This window comes from Phoenix dactylifera, chromosome 16, assembly GCF_009389715.1.
Source record: "Phoenix dactylifera cultivar Barhee BC4 chromosome 16, palm_55x_up_171113_PBpolish2nd_filt_p, whole genome shotgun sequence".
Lineage (NCBI taxonomy): Eukaryota > Viridiplantae > Streptophyta > Magnoliopsida > Arecales > Arecaceae > Phoenix > Phoenix dactylifera.
The window spans coordinates 12,337,483-12,359,279 of NC_052407.1; positions in this window are offsets into that span (position 1 = coordinate 12,337,483).

The window sequence follows — 21,797 nt, forward strand, 5'->3', positions numbered from 1 at the left end:
GTCGCGCACGGTTCATCTGGTGCGTCGCTGGAATAGGATAAGAATTTGGACAGGGACTCGCAAACAAAAACAAGAACACCACCGCCAACAGCAACAATTCGGCAATTTCAAAAAAAATCTTAAAAATTTATCAACAATTTTGAAAGAATTCACATGACAAAGAAAATAAAAATACTAAAATTTAAAATATAAGCATTTGAAAATTTATAAATTTATTTAATTAAAAAAAAAGTATAGGAGAGGTAAAAATAACAAATAAAGTAGTAAAAGAAATTCTTAAGCAATAATATATGGTATCCCTAATTTATAACGCATAAAACTTTTTTAATTCATCCAAAATAATTTGTGAATAAATTATAAATTTTGTACATGATTCGGGAATAATTGACTATTTTGAATCAATCTATTTTTCGAGAATAATTTAGAGAACCATTCAATCATGAGAAAAATTGAGAATAATTTGATATTTTTTAAATTATTTGGAGAATATTTGTTCCGAAGAAGGTAGAAGTAATCGATGGTTGGGCTGCATAGATGCACGAGTATGCTGCCGATGTCTAAATTAGAATAGATGGATGGTTGTGGTTTTCGCTGCGTTGATCTACAAAGACTTTTACTATTAAGTACTACTATTTCGAAGAAGGAAGTAGTAAATACGATATTGCATAACTTGGCTAAAGATTATAAACCTAACGATAAGTAAGGATAACATAAGATAACTCAAAAATTAAAGAAAAATACTATCATTGATTGACAAAGACCTACTCACAGAATTATAATTTAGCATTTATACATCCTACTTTTTAATCATCATAAAGCTATCTATCTCTAGTATTGACATCTATCATTTCCAGTTATTATCATTTCATCTACTTTCTCCTGATAGTTGTCGCGGCCAATTCTAACGATTTGTCTCCACTTTCTATTTCTTAATCCTTTAGTAACTACATCATGTTTTGCTCTTGAGCCTTCAACCTTATCAAGTCGGTGACTTAGTTGTATAATAGTATAGAGCATGATCAGCTTTTAAATCAACACTTGGACTTTCAGGTAGGTCGTGTCCATAATCAACCTATACTTCATAACTTATTGTCAATGAACATTACACCTGCACCCATGTTCATAATACGGATTTAATAGCTGATGGACTCTTCGAATTTGTCAAGGCTCCATTTCTACCTTATTTAAGACATGGTTCAATATGTCCCTTCAAATCTCTAGGTTACAGTTGGTAAGTGCCATCTATCCCATTTCAAGAGGCTACCCTCAGTGATGCAGGCAACTTCTGCACTATCTAAGAAATTTGTCATTAATTGAAATAATAACTGCATGTATACCTGGGTAGCACACGCTCAGCCCCTATGAATAAGCCTTAGTATTCTTGCTTTGTCATCATCCTCTCTCACATCTTCCTCCTTTAATAATCTTGTTTCCTCATTGCCCATGATCCTGATCAAGACAAACCTAGAATCGATAATGCTACAAACTAAACATAGGTTGGAGCAGCTTCAACATCTCAGTCAATCTATTCTTGCCTAGATTCCTATTCCTGATCCTTTCAATTATTTCAACCTGCTGACTTTAATTCTCAAACTACCTGGCCAAGAATTTAACTAGTAGCATGATCCATGAATAAATTCCATATTTAGAGCTTCATGGTCAACATCTCAAACTTACAACCATTGCAACTGATGGAACATCAAATCGGCCTAGAGATCTTTGAAACAAGGAGAATTCTTGGCCATCTACTAATGGAGCCCGCTCCAACCAACATAACCCTGGTCAACGAGAAAGATGAAGAAAATGCCAAATGATACAACCTTGATCAACAAGAAGACAAAGCAAATGCAATCTTAGGAGAATCATTAAGTTTTTTCATTTTTTGTTTTGTTCTCCTCTTGTCGGCCTATGTACTTTTATTTTTGTTACTTATACCTATTTAGCTATACAATCATTTCTTATAAGAAAAAATACTAAGATACCCTCTCAACCTAGGACTAGTTTCACTTAGTACCTCTTGAGTTCAAAATATTTCAAAGTAATTCGTGGACTTAGTTAAGTTCAATCAATATAATCCTGAGCCCCATCCGACATCCAATGCTATTAAGATGCTACCATAAAGAACAATTTTTTTCTCATCGAAATGACTTATTGGTCGACAAATACCCTCTCTTCTCTCTTATCCCCCCCACCTCCTCCTCCTCTTCCAACACCTCTTGCTCCTCCTCTCTATACCCCGTTGTTGTCCTCGTCCCTCCACTCTATCCCTCCTCTCTATCTAACATGTTCCCACCCGAGTCCCATCCACTCCCTCCGCCTCCTCTTACAACACCTCATCCTCATCCTTTGTACACCTTGCCATCGTCCTCCTTCCTCCTCCATCTAATATGGTCTCGAGCCTTAGCACTTCCACCAGCTCCTGCTCTTCTAACACCTCCTCCCAAAACCTCACCGTCATCATTCTTTCTCTCTATCTAACCTGATTCTGAGACTACCCATCCCCACCACCTCCGTTTCCAACACCTCATTCTCTCTAAGCCATCCTGCTACCCTTATCTCTCCTCTTCATGTAAACCACACTTCGTAAGGGTTTTTTAGCACATGAAGTTTCATGTAACCATCACATGATGGAATCTTGTGAGCTCAGGTGGACGAAAATGGACGGTAGGATCATATTGAACCACTTAACTAACTTTAGGAACTACTTTAAATTTTTTTTAAACTGGAAGTGTACTGAGTAAAGCTGGCCCTAAATTTAGGAGATGTCTAAGTAATTTTTTCTTTCTTTTATTAAAGGTCACAAATTTTATTCAACTAAAAGAATTTTGATTTTGGCCCTTTTCTTGCATCTCCAACAATGTTCCTTAGTCTTTTTTAAATACTTTCCATTTATAGCTCGGTCATGCACTTATCCGTTAATGCTCATTAACGGAGAAGACCTTCTCCGTTAATGCACTTCTCCGTTAATGCTTATTAAAGTATTTTGTTTTCCAATCTAAGTTCTCAATTCCAAAGGATTTAGACCAAACCTTCTTGTTCCACAACCAACCAACTTTGAGTTTCTAAGTATATAATCGGCCTAATACTGTTAATCTTAACTCATCCAACTATCCCAATTAGGATATTATTGCTTGAGTGTAAGCTTGATCTAATAGTTCAAATTGATGAGTTACTTGGTATGATCAAACTGCTATTCAAGTATAATATAGCACATTGCCCATAGGTCAATGAGATGGTGCAGCTCTGATGGCCGATCTATTTGAGGTTATGTACCCCACAGCACCTTCGAGAAAACTTTTTCTCATACTCTTGACCTATCTCCAATAAACTTGCATATATAGGTTGTTAGAATTTTATCAAGCAATTTGACCGGCTAATTACCTTGGATTCAATATAAATTGGGTAACTTGTTGGGTTTGTCCCACCAAATCGGAATGGCAACCTAGCCTAAATGCATTGGCCAAGTCAATTGGGTTGGGCTCATCATCCAAACATGGGCCTTCATGGGCCATGTCATATAGGCCATGTTTAGATGCCAGAAAGTCTTCCTAGGCCGTTTAACATTGTTCTCCAATGGTTCTCCGTGGCTGCCCCTTCCCTCTTTCTCCACTGCATTGGGTGCTTATTCCATGGAGGCATTTTCAAGCAAGCTTGTAACGAGTGCAACTTAATGGGCTTTCCGCAATGAACAATAAGTGCTACTTCTTGGACCTAGACTCAGCACTAGAATTTTATACATGAAAAGATGATCACCATGAAAGTATCTTGTATATTTAGGTCTCCTTATGGTGAGCTTGTGATTGTATGACATGGAATTTTCTTATAAAATTCTTTGCCATTTTTCTCTTCACCATACATCTTATCCCTCAGTTGCTGAGATGCACTTTCGGCACTTATTGTGCAGGATTTGGGATATGAGATGCACCAGAAAATGCAGGATGGGGCTATTGTGGAGTTTAATAACCAAAGATTGTAATTACTAATTACTAATATATGGTAATTGCCAATATTCAGTACAAAATTTTAGCTTAGATATAGTTTGTTCCAGTCCCATTAAGAATGCAAAAGGCACAAGACCTGCTCTACTTCAACCTGCAACCTATGTTTCAGCAACCATGGGCCAGGTCTAGGCCTGAAACTCTTAGTCCTGAACTAAAATTGGGCTAATATTGGACTAACTTCTTTAACCTGCTAACCCACACCAAAATCTTATGCCATTACCTTGTCATGTTAATTGAATACTTAAATGTGTGCATTTATTTATAAAATAGTTAAATAAGCACCAGTTAAAAAAATACCAAGTAACCAGCATTGTCATAAAACTTAGAAGGCAGTCCTGCTTGGCCTATATCTAAATCATAGAAACAAATAATTGGCCCTGCCCGTGTTGTGCCCAATTTTATAGTACCATCAAAATTCAATTGATTGGTAACCTGTACATCTGCAGGGATCATAACTGGTTAATATGAGCCTCCTAGAATTTTATTTGAGTGATAAGATTAGTGTAACAATTGAAGAAGAAGAGGAGTAAAGATACATATTAACCTTCCAACCTAAGAATTAGCACTCAAGCGAATTCCCAGTGTAGTAACATCCTCATAACTACCTTTTTTTTCTTCAAATTTTCAGGCCGAAATCATGACTACCTAATCTATCGTGCAATTAACATGATTTCGTTTCCTAAGAAGCAGCAGTCTCCTGGCCGATCGACCGGTCATGCCATTTCAGTTAGCCTTGGGTCAAAAGGCTGCAGCTGAATCCATGTCGTGGTGTCGCTAATTGTATCACGGCATGGTTCATTACAGTCTAATTCAATTTAAAAGCAGGCTAACCCTAGATTGAATCATGTAATGTGAAACATCAACATACCCAAAAAATAAAAAAAATAGATAATAAATTAATTTCAGAAGAAATGTGCTCATCTTATCAACTATACTCTTTGGGGAGCCATCTCCAATGTCCTTGGTGCAATCTATGCTAAGGTGGCCTGGGGCCCAGCACCATCTTTTTTGTTTGACGAGGCAGCACAAGCAGATCCCCGATTCCCATTTTCAAACTAGAAATAATGCAAAAAGTTTGCAGTGACAATGAGAATCCAAAACCCTTACACACCTGGGGGCCCTCCTTGCCCATCACCCTCTCTCTCTCTCTCTCTCTCTCTCTCTCTCTCTCACTCTCTCTTTTTTGTGAGAAGCACGCTGTTTGTTTCTTGCTGGGATCTTTCGACATCTTTGAGAGGTCTGCCCCATTTTATCTTTACATAAATGCTGTCGGTGTGTTATAATAACGCGCCATATTTGGTTGGAAAAAATTGGACGGTAAGATAAGAATAGAAATAAGCGATCATCATTCCAACCATTTGGTAGGAAGAAGTTCTATTTCCATTTCAATTTTAGAGAAGAATCAGAATGCCCCAATTACTCAAAATCCAACCTCTACTTTCTTTTAGTATTTAAACTCTATTTCGATTTTGATTTTGCTTCGGGTCGCGTACCAAATACGTCGAAGGATAAGAACATTTCGGCTCCGATCGCGAAACACCTTAGGGCTCGTTTGGTTCACGGGAAGCATTTTTCCTCATAGAAATATGATTTTTGAGAAGCAAATTTCTGAAAAGAGAATGCTTGAAAAAGTACTTTTGGCATGTTTGGTTGACCATGAGAAATTGACAGATTTCCAAAGTGGTGATCCTAAAAAAGTTATGTGTAATTCCTATTATATCCTTAATAAAAATTAGGCCTTTAATACTTTGGATCAAATAAGGATCTTTGAACGGTTTTTTTTGAAAAAAAATAAAAATGTTTCAATTTCCGGATTACGAAAAGGTAACTTTCCCATTTTTATTGTGAAAAGACTTTTCCATAAAACGTGCAAATCATATTCCCACGGAAATACAATTTTTCTATCTCTCTCCTTTGAAAACTCCAATCAAACAAGCTCTTTACTTTTCCGTTGACTATACTTTCTTTTCTTCTTTTTCTGCGAACCAAACGGGCCCTTAATAATTTAAGATTATAACTTTTAATGCTGCAGACTCATCTAAGGCATCATATATATATATATATATATATATATATATATATATATATATATATATATATATATATATATCACCAAAACATAGAAGAAAAAGAATTGTTCAAAACACAAAGCATTAAGCAAAATTTCTATACCATCTCTTTTTAAACAATCTTTGCTTGGCAAATCTTTAGCTAAGAATTTAGCTACGAAGAAGATGAACTGGTCCAAGAGAGACAAGATGATGAACTAAATGTGCTTGGTTACAGTCAAGACAGAGCCAAAATAATGACTTACATGTGCTCATGAAGTGGTCCAATGAAAACTGTCTTTTTTTTTGCTTTTTTTCTTTTGAAGTGAAGACCCTTTGTCCCATCAAGGCAAGAGACATTGCTTGTTAATATGCCTACACAAATATGTTGAGAACAAGTTGAACAATGGTCAAACATTGCAGTAGGATGCTTTGATAATAACTACTTCTTGTACCTTAGTATGGGAAAGACTAATCAATTCTTAATCATCACTAGTTGCCCTCTTTGGACCATTCTTTGTTCTCTAATTATGTATTGCATTATGGTGCATCCCTAAAATGGGGTTCGCATGCGTAAGGTTATTCATATCGGTCTTAGCTATAAAAAAATTGCCTAAGCTTGGCTGGACCACTATTTCCTAGTATTGTTGATCTGCTTTTCTTAACATCATTTCACATCAGACAACACTAATCATAGTGTTAAATTTTATACATTATCTGTTATTAAGCGTGTTCATCATTCTGAATTTTCTATTGCTTTATCTCTCTAAGACAGTGAAACCAAAAAAAATAAAGAATAAAGACTAGAGGATGTCCAAACTTGGTAGAGCATTGCCAAAGTCATAAAGCCATTATAAGAGCTCTCTTGTTGGGATGGATAACCTTCAAGAATCTGGACAGAAGTAGCTATAGCAATAGGAGTGAAATCCGCCTTTTTTTCTGGTTACTTTTCTTTCTTTAAAAGCTTTTTTTTTATAGCTTATCCTCCTTGCCTTGTTCTCGACAAGTTTAACTCAACTGAAAACCAGAAAGTTTGCCTGATAAGACTTGTCATAAAGAATCTAATTCCATGATCAACTTGGAAAATTTTTATGCTGGAGTGGATAAAGGTTTGGATATTATGCAATGGAGCCTAGAAAAATCAATCTCTATGACTGTAAGGATCCATACAAACGCGTGTTTAGTCGCACGTCGGCTATATATTGAGTAGATTTTGAGTACTTATGTAGGGCCAAGAAGCTTAAATAATATCTTCGAGCTAAGTTTTTTTGAGTACGGTCCTTAGTTGTTACAAATGGTATCATAGCGGATTCGGCTCAAGCTTATATGAATATGGAGACACTGCAACATAGATTGGGGCTGACCACATACCAATCATGGTGTCTGGATTGTGCTACTTGAGAATGGATTTAGACCCTTAACTTGATGAGGATGCCGGAACTTAAACAGGAAAAGTATGTGAGGATCTGTATGATATATGTTTAGTCCCACATCAGCTATACATTGGACAGATCTTGGATATTTATACAGAGCCAATGAATTCAAATATTACCTTCCAGCTATTTTTTTTAAGGTGAGATCATGGGTTATTACAATGACCTTTCAAGTAGATAGAAAAGAAAGAATATTTAAAACAAAATCTGTAAAAAGTGGAGGAAAATCTGAAAATAGGTTGACATATGATGTCTGCATGGTGGAGAATTTGGAAGACTCGAAGCAAAGCTATCTTTCAAGCCTCCTCTTTTCTAGTTATGGATGCTTTTGAAGAGATCGATTTTGTTGGTAGAATTGATGTTTACTATTTTCAAGAAGTTCTTAAACGATGTTTGATGATGGTTTACATCCATTATACGATGGAAATTAAGTTTTTGCTCCACACTTCCCTGCAATACCAGCAGACTTTGAGACTTGTGTGGTGATCCATGATAACACTTTGCTGTATTACAGAGCATGTGATGGTAAACAAGAAAATGAAAGTATTGAACAAAGGCCCAATTAACAAATTTAATTTTTGCTTCTAAGCAAACCTAAGCTATGTTCTTCAATTATTTAAGTCTCTATGCTTTTAATCGATTTTCCTAACCAATACTCATGGTATTACATCATTTTCTTGGTAAATGATAAGCACGCAACTTATCAATAATGCATGTTGAAGGGGCAAAAGAGATAGGAAGGTTGCACTAAAAGTCTTGGCTTCCAATAGTCTCCATGGTTAATAACTCATAGTGGCGTCAACATTTGAATCACACAGTATAGCCACTCATTTGATATCTGGTATTTAGACTTTGGTACACTTTGTGCACATGAATATTGCAGAGATGATTGTGGTTTCAAGACATCAATACCAAACTTGTATCCAAAATCATTACGGCACGTAGATAACGACAGATATCAAATATCTCCAACCTAAAATGCAAACTTAACGAACCAAAATTTTCTTTAGAAAAGTATTGCCTCCTAACACTACAAGAATAAATGAGCAGTCATGCTATTCTAGCTTATAGAAAGAGTAATCATATCCAGGCTCGAACATGAGGACACTTCTGCTTTGACGCTTCCTATGTGTAGCATTTCCACCCATCAAATGGCAATGAGCAATAGAAGACTAGGATAGCTGCTACAAACTCTGATGAGAACTAAGTATTGCATTAAAGGGTCACTTGTAGAGCCACTTTACTGAGTCCAACAAATGCAAAACCCTAATTAGCCGCATCGAGGTGCTCCAAATTTCGCATGGCATCAACAGGTTGAGATTTTTATTGGGTTAACACCTATATGATATGTGCAGGTGAGGGATTGACAAAGCTATAGTCCATATCACCTTTATGTGGTGTGAAATTTAAGAAAAATTTCTATCTGAACATGATATGACTATAATAAATAGATGAATATGGATAGAGGCAAAATGAATCCAGAGCCCGTTTTGGATGCTTTACTAGATAGCACTATAGGATGGCGAATAGAATTAAGAATCATAAACCACAATTAGCCTACTTTAGTTGAAAGACTACCCATGGGCAGGCAATTGAGATATGCAACATCCCTGTTATCTTCTTCTTCTTCTTCTTCTTCTTCTTGAGCAAAAACCGCTACCGTAGAAATGAGGTTCTAAGTCTCAAGGAGTGACATGTGATGAAGATGTTCCAAATCTAATATTAAAAAGAATCTCAGATAGTTTTGTTTTAAAAAAAGAAAAAACAAGAAAGAGTCTTCTATTTTACATTAAAGGCTCAATTTTTTTCTAGCAAAAGAATTGAGTCTTCACTACATATTAGATTTTCTATTGTTAGCAAAATCATGGGCATCTTTCTCCAGATTTTTTTTTAAGGTAATAGTTAGGGAGTCCTAAACGGTTATATTATTTATGTAGTAAAGAAGAAGGTTTTACATGCAGAAGCATGGATTAGAAGCCTTGAAGCCTGACAAGGACAATGGAGGGTTCAGCAGAATGACAACAGTATACAGAACCCAAGGGTTTGGATTAAAATTACATGGAGGTTTATATAGGTGCAGAAGATAATGTGGGAGATAAGTGTAGAAATAGATTTCAACTATGAGCTGTTTCCGATGGAGGTCGAATTCTTGAACAAGAACAACATTTGCTGAAGAACCAACCTGAATCCATCTCAAATTCTCTCTCTAGAATTGCAAACCAGTTGTTCAGACTAAATCTCAAATGTAACAAAAAAAATGGCTCGATATCGGCATTCATGTAAGGTAGCAATATAAAATCAGCATTTAACACACTGCTAGCTACAAGCCATAAGAAGAGAATTAGAACCTGTGTACTCTATTCACTAGTAGCCTATGCATTATTACCTAACTTTTCCACTTTTTTTTTCCCTTCAGACGTTATTGCTATTTCATTAAAATATAGATTTTTTTTTAAAAAAAAGCTGCCCATCATTATCTTTACATAGATTGTAAGTAGAAAATTTTTCATGCCTATCATCTAATATGGAACAGTCCAATCTCATACTACGTATAAATACCTGCTTCATCTTAAATTGCAGGAGGAGAAATGACAATCCCTGCCATTTGGCATCAGGGATTGGTGTGATACCTGGTAGATAGATCATGGTATAAAGCATCGATCTCCTCATGACGCATCATGATTGAGCTTTTTGCAGAACCAGGCATTTTTTCTTATTCTCATCGAAATCTATCATTCACCTTTTCCCTACTAACATCTATTAATTAGATTTTTTTTTGGTAGTCAAAAGAACAAGGAGCTATAAAAGTAAATCGGCAAAACTCAAATGCCTTGTTGGTAAAGGGTAATTATAGCTCTTGTTACGTCATTGTCGATGAAATTTTGTAGGGCATTTGATTTAAGTACTACTTGAGACAGTGTTAGCCATAGCTGATATAGAGCTGGAATTTGGTGGAAACCATATTTTTCTCAGACTTGTGAAGAGTCAACAAACACATGGTTCCATTAATAAGGTAGATAGCTTGGATGAATTTCTGGTATAGGACTCAACATGGAACCACAGGACTCCAATAGCAGATGCCAAGCCATAATTTGCTTCTGTAAACAGATATGTGTTATAAATGTTAGAACAGATCCATGGGTTCTCCTCCCTGCATGGAGCAACTCCATCACCCCAAAAATTGTCCATTAATTACAATTCATGTGCATGGCAACTACAAAACAAGGGAAAGAAAATGAAATAACCAAGCCTCCGGTGTCGAATTTCAAACCCTAGATGTTCCATTAGCCAAGATTATTTATACCTATTCTGAAGTGAACTTAGCTCTAAGTTAAGTAGATCTCTTAAGAAATTATTGTATAAATTTAAGGCCATCCATCCGTTGTTCGCGTGTGTGCGTGTATGTGTGCATATGTATATGTATATATATATATATTGTGTGTGTGCGTGTGTGTGTATGTATCATCATCATTCTTGAACCTAAACATCTATGATTGAATATGAAACTGAAAAATCACGGGCTAGCTTGTAGATTTGTACGACATCGTATTATAATGCCATCGGGAATCTACCATTGTATCCCGGTCATGTCTAGGTAAAAATCCATTACATTGAAATGCTTCATCATAGAGTAGCCAATTCTTGGCATTTTGAGTCCCTTAGGGCATCCAAGAAAGCCTTACATGATGGATATGTTTTTGGATTTGTCCATGTTTGACAAACAATCAATACCGATACATATGCATGGATGGATATGCACGAGCCAATGTGCTTCCTTGTGGGTCACATTAATGCATACTTGAGCAAGGGAGAACTCACACTTCGCTCTAAATGGAAAGAGAGTTACAAGCTGGAATGATAAACTTAACAGCCAAGCAAGGAAGACAAAGCCAATGGGGACCATGGGAGCAAGATGACGAACACAAAACCTCATGCATCACATGGTTTGGAGAGAGAAAAGCGAGTAGGAACTTGCTACGCATCATTATTGCACTGAACTTTTGTCAAAGTATGGATGAAGTGAGGTCGATGTCATGTTGAATTGTGGACAACAAAGAAATGGGAAGTTCTTGAGATTAAAATCTTGCAGAGCTTGGAAATGAAACTGGGTCCTGAGTTAGGTGGCTAATATTCTATGAGGTGAAAATCTCAAAAAGCAATACCTTGGTAACTCCAAAAAATCGCTCAAAAAAAGTTCACCCAACCGTCGTCCACCATTCATATTTGCCACGCACCGCAAACCGGGGCTGCAGCAACCACGACATACTAATAGGGAACTACCCCTACAACTAGGCATCTCATCACGATATCATAAAATATCGAAAAAAATAATCAATTAAATAAACCTAAAATTTAAATAACTAAAATTCAAACCTAATGTATCGCAAAATTTCAACCAATATCTAATAGCTTTACATCATACTTTTACAACACCCTAATAAAAAGATCAGAACTCTACTTCTAATTACTCTCCTGTAAGATATTCCTATGCCATCTTAGTTCTCAGGATATGTAGAAACAATAAGATATGAACTAATGAGCTAGACAGCCTAATAAGCAATGAATATATATTTTAACTAGATTAATTAGGCAATAAAATAAAATAATAATCTACAGAAAATAAGTATATGGAATACATCAATTCAAAACCAAAATCTAGATATGCAGCATCATAAAGATATCATACATGCCAAATTTGATCATTCTCAAAATCCAAGTTTCATTTATAAATCCACTTTCTCTCAAAACATCAAGTTCTTTTCGTCAACTATAAGCTATGACCATATTTTCACTACGGCATAGTCATGATACCGTGCATTTTCTTGCGGTGTGCTGCGCATCATGTTGTGGTATAATTTTTTAGGATGGCGCATCTTCTTATAGGATGCCATGCATCTTCTTGTGGCATGAACTCTTTAGGACTAATCCAATGCCAACATACTACATCGGCGAGGTCCTCAACATAATCAGGCTAAGTCCTTAGCATAGCTAGGTCGAAAGTCAATAAACATCTTGAATCAAAACTCTTTTCACAAATCATATTTTATATTTCAGTTCGATAAGAATACATATAATCATGTAGTATCAAAATCAATCCAGCGTGATCCATAAGAATATCAATACTTTCAAAAATGCGTCATCATAATATTTGAAAAATAAGATATATTTAATAATAAAATATTATACATCAAATTATGCATCATGAAATACTATAATCTAGAATTAATTAATATCATAATCTTACAATTTGCGGATAAATCTAGAAAAGTAAAGCATTACTTCCCCCACAATTATACTGATAGATCCAAATTATTTCAGAAATTCCTTCTTCAAAATCCTCAATTATAGATCATATTGCGGTATCCTACTAGTGGACGTCTTCTTATCCAGACAATTATACCTCTATACAGAATCGAGTCCAATAATTAGAAAGGATACAAATAATTATAGAAAGATAGGATTGACGGATAGTAGCATCCAACGGTCCCACTAGCCTATTTATGAAATCTAATTGACTGCAGAAAAAAGGTAAGACCAAGGCAATCATAACATACATGGGTTAATAGTGATGGAGTCCACTAGTGCCTAATGAGAGATAGGGTGAGGGCACGATATGTTGTTCGGCCACTAAGACGGTTCAGGATCCCTCCCTAGGATCGACCCATGCTTCTGAGGGTTCAACTGGTGGGGCCCATGAGTTATGCAGAGAAGATATAGAAAGATAGAGAAAAAGAGAGAAACTAAGAGGGTGGAACAAGGTTGACTAGGCGGCAATGCTCGATGGTCTGGGTTGGTCCGATCATGATAGCTTCATTCGATCAAGATCAAACTAGGGTACAATTAGCTCCATAGAGGCCGAGGCTGACCAAATCTAGTGGTGTCTGACAAGAACCAAGGTAGAGACCAGTACGCCGTTCGGCGATCAGGGGTCAATTCAATCAAGCAACTTCATCTAATTAGGGTCATTTAAGATACAAGGACTCAATTAAGATTAATAAAGACTAGATCTTGAGATGCTCGACAAAGGCACGGGTAGAGCTGACATGCTACCTGACTAACAAGGTGGTTCAAAGCTCCTTAACAGGGGTTAAGTTAGGTTCAAAACAAAAGGGCTTAGGACTTCCTTCTTTAGATCTACAATGCAGATAAAAGAGAGAAAGAAAAAGAAGACGGGGCTTTTTTCTTTTCTTTTCTTCTTCTTTCTTCTTTTTCTTTATTTTTCTCTTACTTTCTAGGTTTATTGGCAAGAAAAAGGGTGCCTCATGCCCGATCCTCTCTAGGATAGAGGAGAATGCAGGTGGTGGTTGTGGCCGATGGTGGTGGGGCTTCACTCACCGCCAAAAGATTGGTGACCAAGCACGGTGGGAGCATGGCAGCGAGATGATGGATGGACGATGCTCAAACAAGGAGAAAAACAGGGAAAGAAGAAAAAAATTGGACTTGGCCATCGAACTGAGCCTCATCACAAATTTTTGATAGCTGGTGCTTTGAGCTAGCCATAGAACATGAAGGAGAGGTTGCTGAAAAAGGGATAATGGTGGCTGGCTTAAAAAAATAGAGGAATAAAGGCTTGTGATTGACGGAATAGGGGTCATGTTTCTATATGATTTTCAGTGATTTCTACTGGAATCCGATCTGCAACGGTAGCATACAAAGAGGGGGCATGCTAGGGAAGGAAATATGTGAGATGGGGCCTCCATACTTGATATTCAGCAAGGCTTTGCGATGACCACTATGCCGGTGGTGAACAATAGCAAAATCCCAAAGGAAGAAGTAGAACTAGGAGGAGGAGGAGGTTTTGACTTTATAGGGAAAGGTACTGTAGGTTAAATAGACGATGAGGTCACCGAAGGTTGATGGTCTTTATCTCCACCTTCGTTCAAGACTCTTCCTTCCCAATTCACCAAGGAAGGTGGGCCACTTGGGCCCTATTCCATACAAGGCAATATCTACGTGCCATGATCAAAACTAGGGCATACCCAAAAAATCATGGTTCTATACCATGCCGATCAAGCAAACCAAGCCTAGTTCATTCTGGGCTAGGTGTTAGAGTCTTTCCCCTAAAAAATAATTTCATCTTCGAAATTTCTTACCAAAAATTTTCAAACTTTAGGGTTTCACTATCATGGTCACATTTTCAAGTTTCTAAGTATTTTACTTATCTATGTGATTTCATCATTATGTCTTATCATAAGAATAAGGTCTAGTACTTTGAGACTTGATTCTTCTTGTAGATGATCTAAATCAAACTCATCCCTTATAAATGAAAATGAATGTCTTAATTCTAAATAAGAATATCAAGTTTCTTTGTTAAATTATCTACTACTCTTGATTGATAGATCTATCACAAGATTAGATCATAAACGACTCCAATCCATCTCTAGTAGAATATTTTTCAAGATCGATAGATAACCTCAAACTCTTTCAATCAGATAGAGAGATGATATATTGATTGAAGGAGTGCAAGCTTCGGAATTTAGGAGGAAAGAAATGTACAGCAAAATATTTCAAATCCAAGATTGAGAATTGATGGTCCACTAACTATAGACTCAAGATACAAAAAGTTTTCTTAGCACGACATAAGATAGGAGAAGCTACAAGTGAAAATCACACAACAACATTGTCCTTTCCTTTAGTCTATAAGGAAAATCAAATTAGATCATCTACCATAAACTTTTCAAATCTGAAGGCTAATATTACTAACCAACATAGAATAATCCAAACCACCATACTTCCGATGTGCACTCTGATTTAAACCACCAAAATTTCTAGGATTCACTAAATAATTTTCTACCAAAATACTACTCTATACTATAAACGGAAAAGATCCAAAATTTTAAATTTCAAGTAAAGCCATAGATTAACTTTTGATTCTCGTCCCTAATATGTTTTGAGCACATCCATCTTGATTAGACCTCGAGCCAATTTCTACATTTAAAACCATCATATGAGCTAACTACTGCAACATTAATTAAATCTTGATTCTTTTATCAGTTCAATTAGATGATTTTAAATCAACTCCCATGGGTAAAATCAATTAGATTTTTTTTTCGATGCTCCACCAAGTTAGAGGCCTTAAGTCAACACAAACAAGTAAAATCAGCTTAATTATTTTTCTCAAAATTTCTTCATAGAGAACCATAGCATCTATCAAAAACCTACTACAATAATTATGTAAGCCTCTAAAATCAAATTCTCCATGCAATACTAGATTTCACTAGTGGCCTCAACAATAATGCTAAAGAACTCTAGATTAGCTCATAAATCCAAAATTTAAATTAAAGTTTCACACACACCTCTTAGTCTCAGACAGGTATAAATAAGATCTATTATTTAATCTATAGATGGTAATTAAAATTATCAAAGATTCCACCAAGATGAATACTCTACAACTTATAAATAAAATCAATTCCTTCAATTGAAAAATAGATCTTTTTGCAATGCCACCAAATGCAATTTCCTTCTACATACCAGTTTTAAACATACCAATATAAACCTCAAAACATATTCCAATCAGATCATAAAAATCTTTTTTAGCTCAAATGTCAAACAACTTTTTATGAACAAACCCTAATTTTCCACTAAACAAATTAACTTAAAAACTAGAAACAATATTATGGTATACCCCTATATTAAATTTGAGCTTGTAAATTCACTTAAGTAACTAATGAACACATAATCACACCACATGATGGTATTCCATGGCTGATCCTCTTGCAATTAATTTAGGTCAAAATCTTCATAACTTAATCAATTGATTGTCCAACCTTCCATCATGTGTCAAACTCTAGAAATCTTTTTTATCATAATTCTCCGATGATCTTTTCATACATAATCATAAAAGCTTAATAGATAAATCATGCAGATAACTTATACTGCAGTTAATAAAGATTTATATCCCAATGCTCCTAGTGTCTACCCATCTACACTCATCCTATATCTGACTTTATATCATATAATTCATCCACTAACGCTTCGATACCATATTAATTATTATGCCCTAGACTTGAGATCATGAACCGATGTTGCGGCAACTGCTGCATACTAAAAGTGAACTCTCTCTACAAGCATGCTAAGTATATCATCATGATAACATAAAGTAAATATTGGAATAAATAATCGATCAAATAAGCCTAAATTTAAATAACTAAAATTCCAACTTAATGTATCATAAAATTCCAACCAATATCCAATAGTTTTACATCATACTTTTATAACATCCTAATAAAAAGACTGGAACTCTGCTTCTAATTTCTCTCCCATAAGATATTCCTGTGCCATCTTAGTTCTCAGGATATGTAAAAATAGTAAATCATGAAATAATGAATTAGACAGCCTAGTAAGTAATGAACACTTTAACTAAATAGAGGAAAGGAGCTTATGATCGACGGAGTAGGGATCATGTTTCCATATGATTTTTGGTGATTTCTATTGGAATCCAACTGGCAATGGTAGCATACAAAGATGGGGCATGACAGGAAAGAAAGTAGGTGGGATGGGGGCTCTGCACCTCGTCTCTAGTGAGGCTTCACGATGGGCATTGTGCTGGTGGTGAACAATGGCAAAATCCCAGAGGAAGAATTAGGGGGAAGAGGTTTTAGCCTTATAAGGAACGGTGGTGTAGATTAAATAGGCGGTGAGGCCACCAGAGGTTGAGATTGAGGAGGAGACAGTCTTCATCTTCGCCTCTATTCAGGACTTTTCCTTCCCCAATTCACTGAGGAAGGTGGGCCACGTAAGCCTGTCCCGTACCAAGCCACATCCATGGGCCATGATCCAAAGTAGGCCACGCTCAAAAGAAATCCAAGTTCCATACCAAGCCGGTCAAGTGAACTAGGTTCATTCATTCTAGGCTAGGTATTACAACATTGCTCCATTATGCGATACAATTCACAATGCAAATCCAAAGGGACCAACCTAGATACAACAAGCAGGTGAGTGATTTTTGTTGTTACATTTTGAGTTACTAAAATATTTTTGAGTCCTAAATTTCCTTAGAGAAAGTAAAAATAGATATATTAATTCCTAAAATTTTGATGATATTAGGAAACAATTTTAAGACAGTCAACATGCAATTCGATTTAGAAGTAAGAACTGTTGCTTAGCTATGCAGCCCAAGACCAGAGGTGAATTGGGTTTTTCAAAAATTTTACATAAATGCAGCGAAATTAAATGCTTGATAGAAGAATATAAATTTAAGCAACCGACTAATAAGTAAATAAGATGAAAATAAAAGCAAATAGATCAAGCAATGCAAACACAAAAGATTTAGAGTAGTTTGATGTCTACCCTACACCTATGTCCACTCCATAAGACTTTTTTTAGAAAATTTTACCATAATCTATAACCCAGATTACAACACAGTTGTTTTTTGAGTTCACAACCAAACCTAGTTAATTTTTTCAGATGATAAACCAAAATCTTTAATCTATTAGTTTTTGGATTCATAATGAATCCAGTTGATTTTTCCAAGAAATCAACCAAAATTTACACCAATTATTTTTTGGGTTCATAATCAACCCAATTGATTTTTTAGGCAATCAGCCAAAGCCTTCACAATCCAATTTTAAGTTTGGATGGACCTTTTCTTCAAGTTTCAATCTCTAAAACTTGTTACAGCAAAGAATAGAAAGAATTAATTGCTGACACGATGAATATAGCTCCAAGATAATAAATACAAGGCAATAAATGGACCTAAACTTTGTTGGTTGACTTGTTGGCTTTTGAAGGCGCTTCACCAACTTTCTAATGTTGAAGATGTGATCTTTTAGCTCGCAATAAAAGCTTTTGAATGATATTCTCTTTAAAGCTCTTTCTTTTTGCTTTCTTTTTCTAGCTCTAGTAGATTTGTTTTTGTAATACTTGAGCTCTTCTTTTTCTTTTGTGTTCTCATCCATTAATACTCTTTAGAGATGGTTGGAACACTTTTCTAGTTGTCAGACAGTTAATAGAGCCATTGTGAGATGAAAACAGCCTTTTTAAATCACAAAAAAATTAGTCATTATTGTTGTCGGGTGCAGAGGGTCGATTCGTCGTTTTTTGGGATCGATTCTAGATTTTCAGGAGGCGACTCGTGATCTTTAAGAGTCATCTTGAGCTTTTTTGTATTTCTATTGCACTCTATCTTTCTTCTATGACACTTGTGGAGTCGACTCAAGAGATGACTGGGGTCGACTCTTCAACGGACTAAGTGTCAATGCTTTCTATTTTTCTACTGTGGCTGTTCTAGGGTCGACTTGTTTGTTTCTGGGTTGACTCTAGTTTGACTGGAGTCAGTTTGTGAATTCTATAGGCCGAGTCGCCAATGCGATGATTTTTCTAGTATTCTATTTTTTCTCTGTGGCCATTCAAGGGTCAACTCGCTTTTCTCTGGGATCGACTCTTGTTAAGCTGGAGTTGACTCATGTACTTTATGGGTTGACTCGTTACTACATTAAATTTCTTCGTTTTCTATCTATCTTCTGAGACTATTCTAGGATCGACTTGTGATCTGCTGAAGTCGTCTCATGAAGGCATATTAGTTAGCACAGTCTACCGGAGTCGACTTGTTGTAAGCTTGGGGTTGACTTTTGAGCTAGCTCGGAGTGAATTTTTTCTATCTTTGCAAGTGAGCTTCCAAGGAATATTTCCAGGGCCTTTTGGAGTTCAGCTTCTTGATGTGGAGCTTCAGGTAGATGATCTTTATTTTAAGAGTAATTGAAGGATTTTTTTTTTACTTTTTGAAATGAATCAATTAAACTCAAAGCAATAGATTAGTCAACTTTTGGATTGGGTCAAGGTCACACATCACTATATTCTTTTGCTAATATGAATAGTGAGAATATGAATCACCAATTATATCTTTTATTTTACATAATGACCTCTAATGAAATTTAAGGCTGGATTATAAAAATTATTAGAATTGATGTGATATGATATATTGAGAGGCCTCTTGGGCCAGTACACTATTATTATTTTGGACTTATATATGTTCCAAAAACAGTAGCTTTAAATAGACAGAGCATGATTCCATCATGATTTTTTTTCTAGAGAATGTTAGTAATTATATTTTTATTTTATTTTTATTTTTCTTTATCATTAATTCAATGGTGAATAATATAAATAATTTCATAACCTTAATTTCTATTGATATTAGAAGTTGGCATGTATGATGCACGTTCAAACTACTATGAATAATCAAGTTTCAGGTTTTCTTTCCAATCCAATAAAATAATATTTTATTATTCTAATAAATACACTTCTAATTGTAGGATGTGCACTTCTATTATTTTTCTATGTTATAAAAAGTATCGACGAGCATAATATATTTTTTAAGGCTAGCAAACATTAGATTTAATAAATAATTCATGAGAAAACTTGGAGTCATATTATGAATACATTTAATGAATTTCCATTCAATTTTTAATATTAAATTTATAATTGATTCTATGATCGATTTCATCATTAATATATTTTTTAGTATGTGTCAAATAATCTGTTACGTATAAATATTATGTTCATACAAAAGAATACCAAATGTGGACAAAATTAATAAAATATAATTATTTTTATGGTGATATGCTTTACAAGTTCGCTTACAAACATCTAACTATGCATGAAAACACGTATTGAATTAAATCGAACTTATTCTCATTCATTGCATTTTTATGTTCACTTGGTTTTATAAATTATTTAAAAAATTAACTTTCTCTCAACCAAGGATACATATAATAAATTAATTTATAAATTATTTTATACATTAAAATAATTATTATTATGAAAAAAATAAATATTTAGCTGCTTTTATTGGCCTTCATTGTCAAGTTTTCTGGTGCTGCCATAGCACTCATGATTTGACCATTAGATTCCAGAGTCTGGGGGTAGAATTATGTGATAAGAACTAAAAGAATGCTATATTTATTCGAGACAGCAGAGCTAAGCTGAGCCACTCCTTTTCTAGCATGACTTTATGCAGGTTAGTGCTCACCAAACATCAGCCACTAATGACAATTTCGACCTTTCAAAACTTCTCCTAGCATTATACCTACTAGAACACGGCACATGTGGTGCACGTGTGAAAAGGGTTAAAAAACATTAAGGCTGGAAAGCATTATAGATGCACTACTGCAAAATAGATGGACTGGAAACTGCAACCATTCATGATATTTTATGTAAGAAATCATCATAATAGTTACCACTATCATTGATTATCATTCTTTTTTTCTTTGGACAATCAACTGTTACTAATTTTAAATATACTATATTTTATAGTTTAACAACCCATGGAGTCGGCATGGAACTCGGTCGAGTCAATTTAATTTGATAAAATTTCGAGCCAATACAACAAGAGACTCAGCTTGCGTAAAATTTAAGCTTCAAATAAGTCTTAACTTGGTTAACTCGCCAGATGCTCGAAACTTGGTTCGAGTCGTTTGACATAATCGAGTTTTAGAAATTAAATACAATCCATTTCAATACTATCTTTCTTCATATGGTTACCAAAAGCAAGTTATTGGAAGTCATTAGTATGTGAATATAAGAATATATAAATGGAACATGAAGGGTTAGGGCTTCTATTTGTCGCCCATCTCAAATTCTATTACTCTAAATATTCTCATCCATCCTCACAACTCCAGCATTTCTAATTCTCACCATACCTGGTTGAGGGGTTCCGATGGCCGTCCCTCCTAGTTCTTACGATGAAAATATGCAAATAATAAATAATATCATGTCAAATAAGCATTTATGTCTTTTAATTTTTATTCTAATATTAAACCATTATATTGGTTATACGATAAAAATAGGTTATAGATTTAGAACTCTATGTGCCCATGTACATAAATAACTATATTTATATTTATATAGTTATTTATGTACCCATGTACATAAATAACTATATTTATATTTTAGAACTCTATGTACCCCATGTACTCGGCTAATTTTCAAGTTAAGTCGGTATTTGAATTTTTAACCATATTATATCTTATTGATATTGATAGTTTTTGGAACCGACTATAACCAACATAGCAGCCTGATCAATAGGAGCTTGTCATATAGCCACAAGTCGGCCAATTAGAACATGCTTGCAGCCGACCCCAAAAGTGGGTGAAGAGTCCTTCAAATTTCAAACTCTTCCTCTAGCAAACGACAACTCGACCATGATCGTAACCAGTTTCTTTAACTACGCAACATACTAGCGATCCGTGCAAACGAGATAGGCAGAATAGATGTGCGGATATGATCCTTGGGTGAGACACACAATATGTTATTAAAACAGCCAATGAACTTGCTTTATTTGCTCGGCGACAGACACTAGCCCTCACTTATATAAACCT